Genomic DNA, 6,589 nt, shown 5'->3' with positions numbered 1-6,589 from the left:
GACACTTGTTCCGGGTTCGGTTTCCAGGGAAGTGAGCCCAGGCGCCCCCGTCATTCTGATACCTGAGAACCACGTCTTAGGTACCTGGGGAGGGAACCGGGAGTTTACCCGGCGATGGATGTCAACGTGGAATCGGGACGTCTGAAATGAATCTAGAAGTTCGTGTTCACGTGCGCTTTTGTTTTCTAGTTAGAGAATCTAAATGTTCATCAGAGAGACTATCAAAACCCTCTCCCTTCGAGTACCATTCCTAACCTTTGCGGAAAGCATGGGAAAATGGAACCATGACCAGGTATAAAATTCGTAACAGCTCCTAAATACGTATGAAGGGTCAGCATCGGGGCTGAGCATGCCCTGTGGACAAGTCTCATCGGAGCCCCGTGGGCAGGCACCGTGGCCACCGCCATTTCGCAGGTGTGGAAGCAACGCTTTGGATGTTAATCCCCCGAGGTAAAGCTGTCGTTCAACGGCGATATTCGTCCCCAGGCAGTCTGTACAGCGGGAGGTGCAGCCACCAAACGCCCCTCTCAGCCCCACGGGGAGAGAGGGTTCCCAGATCCTCCCCATGGCTTCTGGCCACGGGAGCCGTGGGGACACGCCCCTCTCTCCTTATTCTGAAACCAACGGGCAAAGTGAGCCGTGGCCAAGGACAATCTTCCTCCTACGTTCTGGCCTGTGTCGTATCTGCACGATCCTTTGAAAGAAATGCACTTGATTCTGTAATTTTACAGCAGCTGGCATATTTGTGACACTTCTCGAGAATCATCTTCAAAGAAGGGCTGGTTCCCAGAACAGCTCATTCAAGGAAATATTCCAGTTGCACCTCTGCCCTTCACTGCTGCTGAGCAAGCTGCTTGGGTTCTTTGTCCTATTTCCCCCTCCTCCCCCTCCCCTCCCCCCTCCCCCCTCCTTCTTCCCCTCCTCCTCTCCTTCCTCCTCTTCCTCCTTTTCTTCTTGGCCTTCTCTTTCCTCATCCCCTCCCCCTCTCCCTCCTCCTCCCCTTCCCATCCCTCCTCCTCCTTTCCCTCTTCTTCCGCTCTTCCCCTCCTCCTCCTCCTCCCCCTCTTCCCCCTCCTCTCCTTCCTCCTCTTCCTCCTTTTCTTCTTGGCCTTCTCTTTCCTCCCCCCCTCCCCCTCTCCCTCCTCCTCCCCTTCCCCTTCCTCCTCCTCCCCCTCCCCCTACTCCCCCTTCCTCCTTTTCTTCTGGCCTTCTCTTTCCTCACCCCTCCTCCTCCTCCTCCCCCTCCTCTTCTTCCCCCTCCTCCTCCTCCTCCTTCTCCTGCTTCTTCTTCTTCTCCTCCTCTTTCTTCTTCTTCCAATGCTACATGTGTATATTTTACACAGATAAAAGTAAAAGAAATCAACTCACACCAAACTGTTTTTTCTTACTTGTAGCAAGAATTGCTGTCAAACTCCACTCATTGGGCCTGAGGCCCCTTGTGGGCTTAGCAAAAGTCTCGCCCCTCCTGTAGCTCACTACCTGCCCTGTGAGTTCATCGGCCAGCCAGCGGCCTCAGCCCCATGCTCTAACGATGTGCAGTGAACTATTTTTCCACAGTGGGAAGATAAATATAGACTCTTTTATTAATAAAAAAAAAAAACACATAAGAATCCTACAAAAAAAAGAAGGTCACATTATGTAGCTCATTATAAATATAACCTTTGAAGAGTGTCAGGTATATACTGGATACATAAGCTTAGGAAGTGTATTAATATAATACCCACAGTAATAAGTAGAACGGCATATGGATATCATGATAAATTTTGAAAAAAATGAATTTGATATGGAATCATACTTCGAAAAAATATGCAATATTATAGGGAGTCGACCCTCTATAGGGAGTGTCTACATAGGGAGTCTACTTTATTAGTTCAAACGAATAGTGCACCCCATCATTCCATAAACACATAAACCCATTAAAAAGGCTGCAGGTGTCTCCACAGGGGCTCAGGACACATCAGTGAGCACGCCGCTGCCCTGCGGGGATTGCGTCCTCTCTGTGGCAAGGGACAAGGGGAAACAGGTGATAAACAATAAACATAATATAGACACAAATCACATGGCATTCACCTCAGTTGTGGCCGTGCGACAAACACCTGAAAACTTGGTGGATTAAAAGAAAAAAGGCCATATTATCCCCTCCGGTGATTCAGTGGGTCACCTGGCTCAGCTGGGCAGTTCTCCAGGCACCGTGGGGGGCCACCGGAGCGGGTGTCTGACGGGGCCCGCTCCCACGGCCGCTGTGATGCGGGCTGCCGAGGGGAGGCACGCATGTGGCCTTGGCGTGAGGCTGGACCCCCCCACGGAAAGGAGGCTGGGCTCCGGGAAAGGTCGTTCCTTAGGCCGCCGGTCCTTGCGAGAACAAGCAGAAGCTTCCAGTCCTCCCCCAGGCTGAGTCCGGAAGCATCACGGCCTCACCTCTGCTGTCTTTTATCGGCCAAGGGAGCCACAGACCTGACGCAGATCCGGGGACGGACAACCGGGAGCAGGGAGCCAGCTTTATAGGTTTGTCGAGAGGGAGCTGTTCCGGAGTTTGGGCAAAGGAGCGCGGTGCCGAAATCCAGGTGCGGTGGGGGTGGGCGGGTCCTGGTGTATCCTGCGGTGGGTGGCGGGGGGAGCTCGAAGGACTCAGGGGTCGCAAGAGTGAGGGGTGAGAGCAGAAGCCATGGGAAGCCGCCGTCGACGGGAAGGGGACACCGGAAGACAGAGCATGTGGGCAGGGCGGCAGGAGCCCCAGCGGTCAGCCTGGGCCACGTGGACAGACACCCAGGCAGAGAGCTGGACGGAAGCCGTTTGTCCAGCTCGGCAGGCCTGGGGCTGAGCTGGGGCTGTGCACCTGCTCTCTAATCCCCCCGGAGTCAGGCGTTGTGCCACCCTCAGTGTGGGGGAGCCCGCGTGGAAGGCAGCTTTCTCTCTGGGACCCGGGCCCCCAAGACCCTTCTGGCCTGCACCCCCCACCCCCCGCCAGCCACTGGTGACCAGGCCCAGACCCACCGGGTGCAGTATCTGTTCAGGTCCTCTGCCCATTCTTTAACTGATTGTTTTGGTGTGAGTTGTGAGTTTGCTGTGAGTTATGTCTATCTTTATATATCTTGGATGCTAATCCCCCATGGAATAGATCATTTGTTGCCTATGCCTCGGGAGCCACACCCACAGATATGACGCTGAAGCCAATGTCTAAGAGATTTTCGCCTGTTTTCTTTGAGGAACTTTATGGTTGCAGGTCTCCTATTTAGGTCCTCAGTGCATTTTGACTTTATTTTGGGGGAGGGTGTAGGAAAGTGGTCCAGTTTCACTACTTTGCACGTAACTGTCCAGCCTTCCCAACACCATTTGTTGAAGAGACAGTCTTTTCCCCACTGGATATTCTTGCCTCCTTCATCATAGATTAATCTCCCATAAGTGTGTGGGTTCATTTCTGGGCCCTCTGTTCTGTTCCATTGATTCGCGACCTCATTTTTGTGCCAGTACCACACGGATTAGATTATTATAGCTTTGTAGCGTATCTCAAAGTCTGGGACTGTGACACCTCCAGCTTTGTTCTTTCTCAAGATGGCTCTGGCCGACGCAGGCCTGCTTTTGCCTCCCCCCCGAATTTAACTACGGATAGCCTACGACCAAAAGCTTTACTCCTACCAAAAACAGTTGAACGCATATTTTTCATGGTCTGTGTATTATACACTGCATTCTCGAAATAAAACACACTGGAGAAAAATGGGAAGAAAGTCGTAAGGAGGAGAAAATACATTTACAGTACCGCCTTGCATTTATCCAAAAGAATCTGTGTGTAAATCGGCCCACGCAGATGGGACCCCACTGTTTGAGGGTCGGCTGTGTTCCAAGTGGCATGCATGCGTCACACCTTGCCAAGAGGCCCCACCAGCGGGCACGGGGAAGAATTAGCAGAACGCCACGTTTTTGCTATTCAAACGCTCCCCCTTGACTTAAGTATCATGATGAGTAGCGCAGAATGAGGCTTTTGCCCGTCACAAGTTCCTCCCAGAATAGAAACTGCCCACGGTGTTTTTCTTGGGAGGCACATTTGCATGGCAAGGCTCACGGCTGATATTTTGAAGCTAATGCACTGTGTTATGTGAAGTTGGGCGGAAAAAGCAAGCTTCTACTTGCCGCCGTGCGTTTCTGCCCCACGGTCTGGCAGCTGGGCTAACTCCGCTCTACTGGCCGACGCATCTGACACTTGGATTCTTAGCTCCTGCATTCCTGACGTGCCAGAAGCTCACACACTGGCCTGGTCTGTTTGACATTTTGGTCCAAAAGCTGACGCAAGTGGCCTAAATCCTTTCCTTATCCTTCTTGCCGGCAAAAGGCAAATGCTGGCAGGATTTTTTGGGTGCGGGTAAGGTTTCAAATGCCCCAATCTCTCCAGAGGGGGCACCACTCCCCAGAGGAAACACAGCCAACCCCAAATTAAGCAGCTGGTCCCCCTGTAAATCCAGGTTCTGGGTCTGGGTCCTAAAACACAACACCTGTTCTGAGCAGGCAGGTGCAATGGGGCCGCAGCTGTGGGTGCCGTTGCGCAGCCGGCTCCTACTGACAGACACAGGGGTCCTTGTCAGTCTGACGCGTGGGGACAGGGTGATCAGCGAGTTTCGTTACAGCGCCCGCCGCTTCGGCAGAAAGACACCAGCACCATATAGCAAGACCACTGTAGGCGCTAAGAGGGGAACATTCATTTGCCTGCGTCGGCCAGGCTCCCGGTGGGCTCTCCGCGGGGTTTCTATGGCAACGATGTTCATTGTAAGGACAAGCGGTTACCGCATCCCCGTCCCATGCCGGGAGACCACCTGCTCGCTTCGCTCTGGCATCGGGGGCCACGGCAGAGGAGGGCCCCCCCCTCCCCGGGATGAGATGGCTGAGCGTTTAGACCCTTAGCACCCACGGCACCTTCCAGGGAGGAGTGTGCCGCCACCCAGAAAGGCAGGCGGTGAAGGGCGCGGGCGAGAGACCAGGGGGTGGGTGATGCCCAGATGGTCCGCTGGTCTCAGCAGCCAGACCAATTTTTTTTTTCTTTTCTACCATTGTTAGAATCTTGGTCAGATTACTTTCTTCATGGACATGTTTTCCCAAAGCATTTCTTTTTTATAACAGAACCTGGGAGCCTCTTCCATCCGTGTTGGAGGCAAAGGCAGGGCAGTAGGGGCCAAGATCGTCGACCGCAAGGCGCTGAGGTTATGAGCGGGTGATATCGGCATCTCGTCTGTCCTGATGGAGACACAGAAAACCCAGAGTGGCCTTGGGGTCAGAAAGAATCACGAGCCACGACCCTGTGAGAAATGATCCTGACGGTAGCCCCCAGGTTCGTGGCTGATGCAAAACACCAAAAACAAAAAACAAAAAAAAAAAGTCAAAATGTCAGAGGCTTCTCTCTGCCGCCTGGGACACCCCCTCCCCCCCCCAACGACACACGCCCACTCCTTTGGCTTCTATGTTGTCAGGGATGTGTCACCTCAGCCTGTCCATTCGATCTTTATTTTTGTTACTATTATTTATTAGTATGAACACCAGGAGGGCCCTGTCTTTTCAATTACGTTGTTCCCCTCCTCTGTGTATCTTTAATTCCATATAAGGAAATGAGGCCTTTTATGAGGTGTTTAAGCCTCTATTTGAGTTTACTTTGGCGAAGCTAAACCCAGGTGAAAGTCGGCAGTTCACCACGCCAGAACCCCTGGGCTCCTGGGCCAGCACAGCGAGCCACCTCTGCAGAAGAACCCGTGGTTGGCCCTCTGGTGACACCAGGGAGCTACGACCAGGAGGAAGGCTGTATTTGTTTAATCTTCAAAGGTCAGGCAGTGCGTGCAAGGAGGCAGAGGTCAGGCTGACGTTTCTAGGGCTTCTCCTGACGGTTCTGAGCAAGCATGTTCCAGGAAGCCGGTTTGTTATTTTGGCCCTGCCTGCTTATCACGGTCCATTTGGGGGGTCGGGTTTCCTGCTGCTGGGGAGCCCTGACCGGTCCTGATATCTATACGAGTAGACCTTCAAATATTGACTGAAGGTATAATGTGGGAACGTGGGATTGAAAGGCAGCTCATAACACTTCTGGGGACAACACGTTGAGGAGAATGTGGTCTGCATTCCTTGACAATTCTCTGACTCCACGCGGAGCAACCTGCCTGCTCTTTTCTTCTGTGCAAAGTACTTAAAGTTCAACAGTCAGAAGAGACAGCAGCCGAAATGCTGCTCTGAGGCCCGTGAACTCTTAACACACTTTCAAGATCCTGATATGTCCTGTAACCACAAATCAAGTAAGAAATCACATTATTCTGTAAAAGATCCATTGAGAACCACCATTTATCCTGTATTGTTTTTACAGAAATTCTTACATAAATGGGCACCTGGGGGGCTCAATTGGTCAAGTGTCCAACTTTGGATCAGGTCGTGATCTCACGGTTCGTGGGTTCGAGCCCTGCGTCGGGCTCTCTGCACTGAGCACGGAGCCTGCTTTGGAGGCTCTGTGTCCCTCTCTCTGCCCCTCCCCCCACTCTTTTTCAAAAGCAGACAAACATTTAATTAAATAAAAGAAAAAGAAATGGGGGCACAGCCCCCAGGAGAGCACGCCGTACAAACCAGT

General features: G+C 52.5%; 1 non-coding gene across 1 annotated transcript; it reads right to left on the bottom strand.

Annotated features, from left to right (window-relative positions):
- Nucleotides 1-1,386: 1,386 nt before the first annotated feature.
- Nucleotides 1,387-1,540, bottom strand: LOC125928110 (small nucleolar RNA SNORA62/SNORA6 family). The gene has a single exon (XR_007459561.1). It is a non-coding gene; the product is annotated as a small nucleolar RNA SNORA62/SNORA6 family (small nucleolar RNA).
- Between the last annotated feature and the right edge of the window lie 5,049 nt (nucleotides 1,541-6,589).

Source organism: Panthera uncia, chromosome D4 (assembly GCF_023721935.1).
Source record: "Panthera uncia isolate 11264 chromosome D4, Puncia_PCG_1.0, whole genome shotgun sequence".
In the NCBI taxonomy this organism is placed as follows: domain Eukaryota; kingdom Metazoa; phylum Chordata; class Mammalia; order Carnivora; family Felidae; genus Panthera; species Panthera uncia.
This window is presented reverse-complemented; position numbering and strand designations above follow the sequence as displayed.